The 14,314-nt window shown below is 38.4% G+C and overlaps 1 protein-coding gene across 4 annotated transcripts in view; it reads left to right on the forward strand.

The window, feature by feature from the left end:
* ESRRG (estrogen related receptor gamma) overlaps positions 1-14,314 on the forward strand; it is a 381,433-nt gene that overhangs the window by 26,581 nt on the left and 340,538 nt on the right. The window lies entirely within an intron of this gene.

The following is a 14,314-nucleotide window of genomic DNA, read 5'->3' on the forward strand; positions in this document are numbered from 1 at the left end:
TCGGGCTTCTGATACAGTGACTTTGCAGTAGATGAGCTAGTAATGTGTTTGATTTAACTATTCGTTGCTCTCGTGGGACAATGATTGTAGCCATCATCCTGTACAGAACTTTTCTAATGTTTTTAGGCATTTTAAATGATTTTTGGTAGCCATTGTGCAGATAAGTTTTACCTTTGCTTTTTGATTTTGGCAACCCCACCCTACGACAAACTATAAATAACAGGGCAAAGGGAATTAGCGCACATTGTTCTTAGGTAGCCATAAAATATATTTGTTTTTGTGGCTTAATTTACTCGTTAGTAGCATTCCAGCGTTTGGGGGTATTTTTTGTCTTAATTGAATTCTACTCAGAGCTGTCTGTTCTGTTTTTTACGGTCTTGTATGTGTCTGTTTAAGTTACTTTGCTGGGACTGCAGTCTGGTTAAACCTGTATTTAAGAACTATTTATATTCTGAGCACATTTCTGGTAAAATAAGTGTTTGAGATTTTTTTTTTAAAGCCTCTAAATAGTATAGTTTTATTAGCAGTGAGCACCAGAGGAGGCACAACATGGACGAATGTTAGATGTAGACCACAGAACCAAGTCCTCTGTGCACTAAGTCAGAGCCGAACCTGTCCGCTTTTGTGACTACAACTAATAAAAGCCCAGAGCTCCCTTTTGATAAATTTTTAATATGTAACAATCCTTATGTTTATATGATTAATTTCTCCCAGGTTAGCCTGATTGATGGCTGGATTGTGGTTTCTTAAGAGCTTTCTCCACGAAACCCCCCAGAAGAGCTGCATTCCATTTAACTAGTGAATGTAAAAACTGGTAACCATGGATTCAGCCACCACTAACTGTCGAGAGCAATGACTTGTTGTAAACAATACAAATGAGCCAGGATAGCAGAAGCAACCAGACATGAAATGATTTTAATAGAAATTACGGTAAAGGTCATGTGATACTGTATCGGCTTGAATTCAGTGTTAAAGGGAAAGTATTTCAGATTTGTAGGTTTGATTTAAATTGAACATCTCTGGGAGCTTCACATTTGCGTGAGACCCGCAGAAGGGAAAATGAAGCAGTGTTTGGAAATGCCTCTGCTTAATTGCACATTATGGCTTATACCCTGATCCCAAAAATGTATGAGTAATTCTAATCAGTGAGATTATTCATGTACTTAAAATTAGGTAGTTGTATAAGTATTTGTAGGATCAAGGCCTTTCTAGGTAAGTTAGTAAAGGGAAAAAAAAATTTAAATTGTAAGGAAATAATAACCTGTCACTAATGATAAATCATGGAAATGCGAGTTTTAGTACTGGTGTGCGGTTTGGTTGGAAATTGTTTGCTTGTTTGGATAACAGGAAAACAAGTTATATTTATCCCTTCATTTTTAAATGATATGACTTTCATTTCTCATATCCACCATTCCTCAAATCCTCTTCCTAATTTATAGCCTCTCTCCTTTGGATAACTGGTACACCGGGGTGTCAGCTATTATAATACAGCGTGATGATAGGCACATGCAGATCGCATGAGCAGTCGTGTGTCCTATCTCAAGAATTTCCATCCCTACAAAATCTTTGCTGACTCCCAGCTGTCACATGGCTGTCACTCACAAATTCTAACCATAACCAAATCCGTTTCCGTGTGCGTGCTCTAACCAAACCTTGCTACGTCCCTGTGTGTGCAGGCACAAATGGCCATGCTTTAAGTTATTTCTCTGTGTAAATTGGGCTCTCCCTCAAGCATGCTGCATTCCACTAATATTTCTCCATTAATTTGTTCTTGGGCGCTGCTTTCCTGTCATGCCTCTGCTAACCACACGTCCTTTGTAAGAAGGAACCTGGAATAATAATAGCAGTTGGTCAGAAATGCAAACAAAAATATCTTTTTGCTTTATGTAATACAACAGCTCAAATCACTACCAATCTAAACTCACAACTTCCACCCTAAATGTCTCAAAAATTTTAACTCTTAGTGTTCTGTAGGCAGAAATGTCACCTTGAAGCATACCAACTTGACTCATTTGAGTACTGAATTTCCTCAACACTTACATCTTTTGGAAAAGCCAGGAGTAGTTCCAGTCTAGGTCTAGATTATTTCTATTTTCAATTATTTCTGTCTTTCTAGATTTCCATATATAGATGTTGCTTTACCAGTAATTATGGTTTATATGTTTTCAGAAATCAGAATATATTTTAAAGAATTTCTCATCAGTCTTTTACAGATGATCAATCTCTGTCAAACACAGGTTGCAACTGAAGATGTGTAGGTAGATACAGGACAAGTCTTGCTTTCCCTGTTCTTCTGAGATGACTTGTCAAGCTGGGTGGTTTTGCTTGTGTGAGTCAGAAAGGTAAGATTTAGCTTATACATAGATTAACAGCAAGTCACTCACATAGGACAGACAAAAATAGACTGTCTTCTACTGGAAAAATAAAATCCACCACCAACAAAACAACAAGCAACCAACTTTTCAATAAGGAGGCAAAGGAAGATTTGGGAAAAAAATAAAGCCAAATTGCAAAACATTTTCTGTTGGGGCTGGTCATAGAGAGAATATTCTTGTAAATCAGACCTGCAGAATTACTGAAAAGGAGGAGACAGAGAGGGCACCATCGTAACTTTGTATGCACAATCTGGGAGAACTGACAGTAACGTGTTGATGAAAGCAATGAGTTGAGACCAACATCTGAATGACCTGGAGAAAGCACACTGGGCTATCCACCATGGGCTTTTTATGTACCATTAACAATTCTTGCAACTCTTAAAAAACAGGTGGGGGAATGGAGAATTGTTGTGCCTGGCTGAAGAACCAGGTTTCAATCTGGAAAGACAGTGAAATATTCAGGAAGGAAGTAGCGTGCAATGCTTCCATGGACTTATCTGAATGGGACAATAGGTGGTTTTCCTTTGCTCAAAATATCTTTGGTATCTTTGCAATTCGTGGTGTATGCACAAGTCTACTTTCCTGTATTTTGCATCAAAAATTGATTTTGTAATGTAAAACTTTGAGCAGTTAGTGGATGAGCTGCTAGAACTCTTTCCCCATTTGTAGATAAGAAGAGCTGAAAGGCAAGTTCTTTTGTTACTCTCCCAGTTTGTAAAGTTCAGGTGCTGTATTGGGTATTTGCAGAAGATTTAGGCTAGAATTCTCATTGGAAACAGAGCCTTGTAATGATGGATTTGGGTCCCCAGAATGGAGACCATGGCGTTTTACTTGTAGAGAAGTCTCAGTGTATACAGTAAGGCAAATGTTGTAGTGCTATAGAGAGCATCCTTGGTGACTAGCAGAAATTCTATAAAAATAATTGGTAACAACTAATGGCAATATCCCTTTGAAACATGGTTATAATAATAATAAAATTAATAATTAATAATAATAAATTGTATTTTATGATTGTAATTCTAATCTACCACTTCTATTCAAATTGCTTTTATTGATTAGGTAGCTTTTGGATATGTAAATATCATGTCAATAGTCTTGTCAGCTAAACTCAAGTGTTGTTAAGTAAAGGCAATCTTTACATGGATGGCCAAGTGTAAGGAATAGAGAGTAAATTAGTACCTAGATCTGCTCACACTTAACTGTTGAGACTGCCAGTTCTGATGCAGGTAAACGAGAAATAAACTTGTAGTTCTTCTCAGGTGGACTACTGGCTATTGAGAACTTGGCAGAAGCTACTTAATTTCATGGAGCATAGCAAACTATTTGGTCGCTGAATGACAGAACATTGTTCTTTAAATTATTAACTCTATGTGAACAGTACAGTGTTTGATACATTTCCATTCTCTTCTAGTTTATTTCTTAGCTGATGCAAGTAAGCGAAGCTTTTTGAGAACTCACTCAGTCTTATGAGCATTTCTGAATGTGCTTCTTCCCATGGGTTTATGTGAACTGTTGAGTCATGGCCTGAACCACTGATTGATTACCTGGGTGAGGACTGGGTCAGCCCTGGGAGCACAGGTGAAGGCAATTCAGCTGTGTGACCGGAAGGGGTGGAGCCTGGCTGCACCTCTCAGACCCCATTTGAGGGCTGACTGCCACTGGGAAAGGATCTCTGGTTGGAGATCCCTCCTTTCGGAGTTTTTTTCTGTGAGCCTATAATGTGGGTAAGCATTTCATTTTTGATTGTCTCTTTCCACCATGATAATCTTTCTAACTATAAACCTGCAAAACCATGCTAACTATGCCACTCTTCTAACTGTACATTTGTTAATTGTACATATGGGTTATCAAAGACCCACAACTTATGGACTGTACATTTCTCCATATTAGCAAATGTGTTGTGGGGTCAACAGACAGGACTGTGGTCAGAATTGGCTGGATTAACTTTGCATTAACATTCTGTGACTAGAAGGTCTTTCATTATTCTGTATTATTCCTTCGTATAAAATAAGGTCATTCTCTGTATATTTTAGTTTTAATAGAACCAGACTGCTGCTGACCATTAGCTTTTGCATGCACAGACTCTCTTCTTTCTGGCAAAGCTCTAGGCTCGGATCCACAAAAGGATTAGGTGCTTTAAGTGGGACTTAAGTGGGATTTAGGCATCGAAAGCCCAAATCTAGATCCTCAATATTCCCACTGAACTGCCATTTAACCTTAGAAGTTACCTAACCTATGTGAATGCCACTATTTTCGATATCCAGCTTTCCCAGATGACCAAAGATGTACTTTGGATGTTCTCAAGCATTTCCATCCTGACAAGGTTGAGCCTTTCTGCTCCCATCTTTTCCCTCCATGTCCTAGCAGACTTCAGAAAAAACAAGCTTGTCTTGCAGGACTATGACTCTCTGTGTGTGATGTATCTCACCTTCTTCAGTTGCGTCCGTAAATGAAAGGACTTTTCATGAAATTTCTGTCAGGAGCAATCTGGGAACCTTGAAAAAGATTTCAAAACTTAGAAATTTGTTCATTACTGTGTAGGGCCAAAGGTCATAGAGAAGAAGTGAGATTTAAGATGCAGCACAACCTTCGCTGTTGCCTCCTGGCAGTCTTGAACTGTTTGCTGCTGACAATGATCTTTCATGAATTATCAGCATAAAGCACAGGAGTAGTTATCAGGACTGAGGGTTCCATTACATTATAAAAACATCTAAAATTTGGGTATTGGCTTGTGATATTATCACACCTTGATGATTCCAGGCTTGCTGTTTTGTAATAGCAGTTTTATAGGAAAGAACTTTATAAACTTTTTTCTGCAAGGAATCACATAGAATCCCACCTGTCTCTGTGACGTGTGGCAAATGTCTGGCTTTCAGGAAACAGAACTTGTTGGGGTGTTCCATGTGGATACCCAGAAATAACAATCACCTTTTGAATTCCTTGAGCTGTGAGTGGAGTGATGGCTGCCTTACTTTGTGCAGGTAAAAGCAAATAATGTTGTGTTAGCAGCTGAGTAAGTGGTCCTGTGCCATCACTTATTTCTCAGCTGTACTCGTGACATTTTTTGTGTTCTTAGCCATGTCTGCTGTTTGTTTAAATCATGCTCAGTTCCTTGATGTATCAGTTTTCTGTAGACTTTTGTTCGAGTAGTCCCAAATGCTATCCCATTTCAAATAGATGAAACCTTATCAGCAAATAGTCTTTAATCAATAACCTTAACTCTTTCCCTTAACTCTTATAGGCTCATTTTGAACTTTGCTTTTTAAAACATTAGGCTGTTGGTGTTTTTTTTTTTTTCTTTTTTGAGCATGCTATACGTAGAAAATTTGTCAGAATTTCTACTGAATCATCCTTTCTTTTTTTTAGTCAGAAGTTGTGCACACTTTTCTGCACATTAATGGGTAAGTCTTTTTTTTTCCACTGAAAACCCAGAATTTTTCTCAGGAAAGTTCCTAGTTTTCTAATTTGTCATGATGGTTGGACTGTGTGCAATCTTAATGCTGTTTATTACTGCTTTTAATTTATGTATGTATGCAATCCTATAAACAACAGTATGGAGCCAAAAACATTTTTATAAAGGTATAGCCTAGAAATTATACAAACAGTCAGATGTACTCTGAAAGTTAGGAAACTGTGATCAGAAGAAACCGATATGTAGTGAACAAAATTAACATTTAATAGTGATTGTTATGTGTATTGTACAAAAACAAGTTGTGCTTATGTTTGAGTAGATAACATTTTTAGGACTATCTAATATAATGACATCTTAATTGCTAAGAATGTTATCTATGTGTTTTTAAAATTGATACAGAGAGATCTGTTATTTTAATGGAGGGTATATGTGTTATAAAGTATTGCACACCTTTCAATCCACTAACATTGTATTTTCAGCATAGCGTGCTTGAATCGTGACATATTTATCTGAGTATTTTAATGCTTACAAACATTAGCTCCTGGGCACATCTTTCATAATTTCACTTGTACTTTTGAATTATTTGTCATACAATCACACTGGCATTTCAAGGACAGATTGATCAAGTTTGTCAGGGGCAGTCCTGTGAGTGTTCTTGTTTTGCTGTCTTACCTCTTGTACTGCAGAAGATCTGTTCCTGGACTTCTCCGAGGATACCAGCTTGCTACACAGAGTGACAAATCAGATATAGCACAGTAAGGTGACAGAAAGAAACATACTTCTGTCTGATTGCAGGAAGGAGATAGCATTGTGAGTGTTAAATCATAGTAGGTAATGAATGTGTGGCTATTGTATGTGACCAATTTTAGGTATAGGAAGTTCAGCAAATACTATGTTTTTGTGGCTACCAGATCACTTGCATGCTTGCTGAATCCTATATGCAGCACTTCCGTTTGCTGGGTTACTCATTGAGCTTTTAATAGTCAACTTAATTTTAGTTAAGGTTCAGTTTAGTGGCTCTTGCAATTAGTGGAAAATATTGCTTGTGTTCATTTGGTAAGCCATATTACATATGATATACGTATGCACAGTACATGCAGAGGTGAAAGATAATGGATCAATTCTCATGGATCCCATAGTAACTGGCTTTTAAGAATAAACTACAGGGTATTTTAATCATTGGAGGTAATCTGGCAGGGAATTGAATCTTTGGTTTGTGTGTGAGAGGAAGTTTGGTCTCCCTTGCCCACCATAACTCCTTAATCCTAAAAGCAGCTTCTAGGATCCCTGATGACCTGTCAGCTGGTGTGTTTCATGTTGGTGAATGCTGTGTCTGAGGTGAGCTTAGATGCATTGTAAAAGCAAGAAGTCTTATTTTTCAAGGCAAGCAAGAAGCTTTATTTTCAAAACAAGGTTCTCAGCCTTGTAATGCTTATTTGCTTTGTCTCTGTGGAGGCAGCCAAAGTGTAGGAGGTAAGTCTGTTGCTTGTTTCTTTTCAGAGATTTTTCTGTGGTTTTTTACTTTATGGGTACAGGTAAAGAATTTGGGGTACAGGTGAATTTTTTTTGCCATAATATAAGACATACAAAGTAGATTAGACTTCAGCCATCCAGAGAACACTTTGAAAAGTACTAGGGACAATATCCATAACTAAGAATTTGTTTGAAAATAAAGGCAGAGGTACAATGTGGTGACAACTAAATACATCAAGGGGATAGATTTTCTTTTTTTTTTTTCTTTTTCTTTTTCTTTTTTTTTTTCTTTTTCTTTTTTTTTTTTTTCTGAGTGAATAAGTTGATGCATATCTAGCTGAAGTTGCTGGAAAACGAGGACCTGTATCTTCCCACAGAATGGGTACTACAAGGATGATAAGAGTGATGTCTTTGACGTGTGGTCGTGGCTGAAGTAGGATTTCTCAGATTCACAGATGCTCCAAATGCAGTTCTCTCTGACAAAATAATCAGGAGTTGCATCATAGAGTACACAGAATGCAGTTTTTATCAACATTTTAGCTCTTGCTCAGAAGTAAGTACCAGTTATTTCTGTGTGAATTGAAATTCGGGAGCACATGTCTCTCAGTGCAGCAAGCCCAGGATCTGCTCCATTGGGCTCTGCTCCATTGCAGTGCAAATCAATGTCTTGAGACTCTCTTGTGGGCACAAAGTCCTACTCTAGTTAGAAATACACAAATGTAATTAAAGGTAATAGTATTTTTTTCCATAGGTACATACTGTGAAGAAGGTAAGGCTGGCAATAGGCTCCTGTCAAGTTGCATGAAGAACAGGAAGCTGAGAGCTCTGATTTGTAGGAGGATGTAGTTAAGTGAGGATCTTTACCTATGAAATAATTCTCCAGCTGTACAGAAAAGCATGCAGGATAAAATCTTGTCTTCACTGAGATCAATGCGAATCTGCTTTGATATCTTTGTATATTCTGTATACTCCTTTGGTGCTCTTCTTGCTGGTGATTGAAACCCCAGTACAGACTTCAGCAGAATCCTCACCGTAACATTAGGTTTGATCTTTACGGGAAGGGTATTGATGCTAGTAATACAACAATAAAAAAAATACTGCCAAAGACAGGAGTTTTAAAACTCTTTATTTTATATTTTGACACTGTTATTTTGAGTGATACCAACACAGAAACTGAAATGTTTGTGGGGCTTCATGCCAAGCAGGGTAAAAATGATTGTGTGTTTTTTTTTCTTTTTTTCTTTTTTTTCTTTTTTTTTTTTTCTATTATCTCAGTGATAGGATACTGAGAATCAAGGCTATGGGCACTAATTGAAAGGGACACCTCAACAGAGGAAAAATAGCAGTGCTTTACAGAACTGTTTATAAAATATTTGTACTCCTTAATAGAAAGGAGCTGTAAGAAATTTCAGGCAGTTATTCCTCTTTAACAGAAATCTGTATTTGGGCTTCTGGTAGTCTCTCCTTTATTTATAATAAAACCCTTGAATATCATTCCAAGTTGTTCAGCTATCATAAGTGATGTGATAATGAGGTCAGAGTATAGGTCACGAATCTGCAAGTACGTGTGAGGAGATTGGTGAGCTTAACCTACCAGGTGAAAGAAAGGTTAGTATAGCAACTGCATGAACACTTCAAAGCATGCAGCTAGTTTGCTGCTCTAACTTAATTATCCCTGCTATAGATATGTTTGACAAACATATCTATAGCCCAGATACTATTACTTCACTGTAGGGAAATAGCAGAAGGCTTCTGCTTGGTTGCCAGTTGACGGAAGCCTTCCTTCTCCTTCCTTGAATTACTGTTTTCAAGGACTTTCCCTCCCTCTTTGCCCATTTGATGAATAGAAACCTTTCTTCTTAGCGGTAGAAAATATCATGAGATTGAGAATGGTGCGGCCCAATGGGATAGGTGCAAAATGATGAAGTAAGTCTGGTGAGGACTTCATCCTATTTTAATCAAATACTGCCTGAGCAGACCAAAAATAAAATTTTATCACTCGTGCTGAATCACCCATATTACGGTGTCAGCGCCATGTCTCAGCACACAGCTTGCATTCCCTGTGAAATACTACAGGGTGTTTTTGAGCATCCCAGCATTGCTGACTTTTTCCACAAACAGCCTGATCTATTCCAGGATTACCAGCGCTACCCATCATGTGGAAACACAAGATGGTGCCCTGTTCTTTGACACTAAAATGTGGCCTCCTGTCAGCAAACTGTGGACTTGAATAGGCAAAGACGGTGGGGAACTTCTCAGTTTTTTAGTCCTTTTGCTTCTGGAAAGACCGTTATGCAGTGAGGTACAATTCTAAAACATGGTCATTTTTAATACCTCTCCCTCGAGTCTTGCTGACAGATTGGGAGTGCGGAGGACAGGAGGAGGCAAAACAGACGAGCTGAAAACAGGATGTATACAATACATTAAAGTAGAGCAAAACAAAAATAAACAAACTCATGTGAACACAGAAGGGGTCTGTTTTAGGGTCATTCTTAACTCTTGCTTTAGATGGCCTGTGGTGAAAATCACTAGCTAAAATAGATGCTATTTGTGTCGTCTTTGAACTGAATTTACACAAATGAACTCATTAGCCAGCAGCTCTAGCTGGTAAGAACACACAATACATTTTGGTAGATTTTTCCTTTTTTCTCTGAACAATACTATTACTATTGCAAACCTTAAAATTTAAACAGAGAGCTTTGGCATGCGTTTTCTTTCATATGCAGTTTATTTCTGTTAGTTTTCTTTGGAAGCCCATGGGCACTGATGCATGCTGAATATCTTTTGCTTAACAATGCTTTAAAAATCAGAAATATAGTTCTGAGTCTGATACTTTATATGTACAAATCTGGAATTTATCTGCTCTCTTTGAGGAGTTATTGCACATTTTCTCTTTTGGAGTGTGGGTTGAAACTTATTTGACTAAGTTTTCTGATTTGGGAATGTAGATGAACGTTATGTTTTATTGGCTTGGGCTGCACTTGGTACTGACTTTTGACAGCTCATAGTGAAAGTAGAACTTCGAGCTTTTCATGTATATATATATTTTGTTGTTCCATTTGAGTCATTTGAATTTCGTAAGGAAACTCTGCTTCTGTGATGATTTCTGCAAGCTTGTCTCTTTTTGGGGAAAGAGTATGCTGACTTTTGCCTGTTTCTAACATGCTCTTCATAGTTTTGTGTTCACTCTGTATAAGATAACATAGTCATTTTCATTTTGTGTTGATGATTGGCAAATCTATTTGCCATTTATTTCCTTTATAAGCAGGAGAGAATAAAAGCTTTGAGAAAATGCATTTCCAGTTTGATTATTGTCTGTTTTCGTACTGTAGCAGAAAGGATCGCATCTTATGAGAAGTTTTACTTGTAGGGATAAGTAGAGAAACATATGTGCATTGTGAGCTATTATTTTTGAAGAAAGTTATTAAAACAAGGCTTTATAAGCAGTAAGTGCAGAGAAAATTAAGGAAAAACTATTCTTTTGATGCATGTCTGCATCTTTCTGTGGCAACTATAGGAAAAGTCTGCGTGTACCTGAAGGTAGAGATGTAGTCAAATGGAAAGAGCAAGTGCTTGAGAGTCAGGAGCAGTGGGCTGCGTTCTGGCTCTTATCCTGTCTGCACGCCTCTGTAAAATATTTTGAGACTTCTGGATGAAAAGCATTACAAAAGAGCTAAGTGTTACTTAAGCCTGCTTAGTTAGACAGTGGGCTTTAGTCTGCATTATTTTTTTTGGTTTATGTGTTACATGAATAGAGTGCAAAGCATCTAGGAGAGCCTTTTGTTCTTACTCACTGGCTCTTTCCTTTGGCCTTGGTTTTCCTGGCTTAATCACATGTTCTTGAGTGGTAAGGCATCAGCAGCTATTTGTGCCATGAGGAGTTGCTTAAATAGCAAGGATATTGAGCCATGAACAAATGAGGTTATGGGCACCTCTAGAATAATACTGACCCTCTCAGTGTAAAAGCGTGGGGAGAGAATGGGTATGTGCTGTCTCATGGCTGTTCATGGAACTGGTACTTCTTCAGTTTCCCACTAGATGCTTCTGGTCTCTTCTGCTGAAAGACTGCTTTTGTCCTCTCCAGGCAGTGATAGGAGATGATTAGAATAGCAGCTTCAAAGCTCCATCCATGGCAGACCAGAACCTATTGCTTTATTAGTCTATGTGCTGCTTGAAACTATAACTCTTAGGGCAGGACTTTCAAGCTGTCACCATGTTAGAAGGATCTCTGGTAGTGTAATGTAATGACTGCATCAGACCCCTCTTCTGTGTTGGCTGCCTGTAGAAGACACATTGGGCAGTTCAAGCAGCACACGCTGTTCAGGTGCTTGTTTTACCCTCTCGTCTTGGCTCAAGGAGGAAGGCTGGGTTTCTCTGTACTGGTACAAAGTGGCTTGTTTAGTGCACGGTGTAGCTGGGGACCCTGTTCTCTAAAAAAAAGTCTGTAACGGCAAGTGAGAAGTTCTAAAAGCAGATAGCTAATCTGGAAAAATTGTGTGTTTTGTGCTGGAGGAAGTCTCTGAACCACAAATAGATGGAAGCTGGGAAGAGTGGCGTGGGGAATTGTCACTATATGTCTGCCCCATACTCATCATTGAGTGTCTGCTATTTGCTGCTATCCCAAACTTAAATGGACCTTCAGTGGTCCAGCAGAACACAGATGACCCTGAGTATGCAGGTGTCTGTGTGTGCTTGTGTTCAGCTGAGCAGACTTTGGAATCTATTCAGAATGTACAATAGTGAGGACGCTGACTACGCATCATCATAATCTCTTTTCTGACAGCTTCTGTAGAGGTAGTGTTTTGTAGCTGTGTATGAAAATGCTGTTGATTGCTCCATGTTTGAGATTTAAGAAAATTTAGCATGCTTTTTTATCTTTTGTTGCTTTTTGTCTGTCTTCTGTTGGGAGAACTTGAACCAAATTAGAAATGGGGTAGAATTACAAGACTTTGTGTTTGACCAAATGCCATTTTTTTCTAATATCATTATTACTTTGTTTGATTCACTTGTTGACTCGTCCACAGATGTAAGAGTAAGACTAAACCTGATCCTAGATAGCTAGTTTCCTGTAGCACCAAAAATTGAGACTGGATGCTTGCACTGCTTAAGTGTCATGGAATGGATGTGACTTAAGTGTGGAACATGAATGTGCCCCCTTAGAGAATGGAAGGATATGATGTTATCCTTCAACAGAGTGAATTCACCTGCTCGTTTTAAGGAATGGTTCTACCTCTGAATCCTAGGAGCTTCCCAAAATGCTATTTAGTTACTTTATAAACAGAATTGTCTCCAAAATATCTTTGTCTAGAGTTTCCACAATGTCTATAAATGCTTGATGCATGATGGTTATTTTTTATCAAGCACCTGCTTTCTTTGCCTAGCTCAGTTATGCAGCAAGGTTGTTTTTACAGTACTAAGAAGTGAGCAATATATTCCATATGCCACCAAGCTTTGTAAAGAATCCTGCTGATGACAATTTCACAGCTGCTGAGAAATAGGCCAAATCTTTCACATAAAAAGACAGTAAGGAGAAGAATATCTGTTCCATTGGGATTGGCCATGAGTCCTCCTCCAGCTCCTTCCTTCCTGAAGGAAAATTCTCACACTTCCAAAGTATTTAACAACAGATGGTGGCAGAAACCAATTTCCATTGCAAACCCATTTGGTCAGGAAGTATCAAAAAATGTTTTGGAATTGTGAAAAATGAATTCTTGGCTACTGAGATATCAACAAGAATGAGACACAAAGCAACTGCTGAATAAACTGAAGATCCTGTTTGGGCCTGAAAGTAATGGCTATGATCAAACACTCTAGAAATTAAAACCTTAAGATATGTAGAGGCTAGACTAGACTTCAGAAGAGCTGCAAGTATTAATGGTCGTTATAAAAACCAAACTCTTAATTTCTGGACACTGATTGCTTGACCAAGAACCAAGAAAGCAGCCTTCAAAATATGCAGAATGACCTCCAGCTGAGACAAAGCTTAATATAGCTCCTACTGGCTTAGTCAGGTGGAACCTTCCCTTTTGGCTCAGACGATTTGCTGCCCACAGACCGTGAAACTCCCAGGGCTCTGGTAACACACAGGGACACAAAATTACCGCAGACACAACCCAGGCAACTCTAGGGATTGGTTACAGCTAGTGAGTTGCGTGTGTCTGTAAGTTACTGGACACAGCAGGTTCCTTTCTCTGGTGATATCTGTGGTTGACCAAATGTGTCTTTTTGGAGAGGGTTCTGAGAATATCATGTGCTTCCTTTTAGATGTGTACCATAGATGAGTCTGTCTGTGCCATAACTCTTCAAAATAAACAGCAACATGTTTTTCCCTCCAGCATTTCCATTGCAAGTCTTAGCTGCTCATATAGCTCTGTATGTTGAAAATGGTTTGAGAGAACTTCCCATAGATGTGGGACGTAAGCGGTACTCACTGAGCTATCTTGTTTTATGTATTCTATTAGAAATGTATACCAAATTATACGGTAATGTCATGTCACCAGAAACACAGAGCAGATGGAAGTATCTTTCCACATATTGACTCACGTTACTCTGGTGAAAGGAATTTGTTTCTCCCCTTCTGTCAAGCCTGCTAGCCTCTGGCAAAGGATGCAACCCTCAGCGAGAAGAACTTTACCAATGAAGTTCAACTGACCATCTGATTTAAATATATTAACATTGGCCAGAATAGGTTAGAGGAGATGATCCTATCTGTAGTGTTTGTGTAACAGGACTAAAAGCAAGTGGCGCTGTTGCAGGCTGAGGAGACTGCAGGGAATTAACCCCTAAGGAAGTAAGTACTCAGCTTTTGTAAGGAAACCACACCAGCTTCCAGACCCTGATATCTGTTTATTTAGGAAAGTTGATGTCTTGGGCCCCTTGGAAGCTAATTGAAAAAAAGAAAAGAAAAAGTAAGTGCCAGGTATCTATATTTTCTAAGTCTTTTGTATCAAAAAGTGCCACTCAATAACATGGGTTATAAATTCCATATTTTAGCTACCAAAACCACGGTTTGCAAACTGATAATGAAATCCTGCCTAATGCAGTAAGTATAGAT

The sequence above is a fragment of the Phasianus colchicus genome, chromosome 2 (genome assembly GCF_987193195.1).
Source record: "Phasianus colchicus chromosome 2, bPhaCol1.hap1.1, whole genome shotgun sequence".
In the NCBI taxonomy this organism is placed as follows: Eukaryota; Metazoa; Chordata; class Aves; order Galliformes; family Phasianidae; genus Phasianus; species Phasianus colchicus.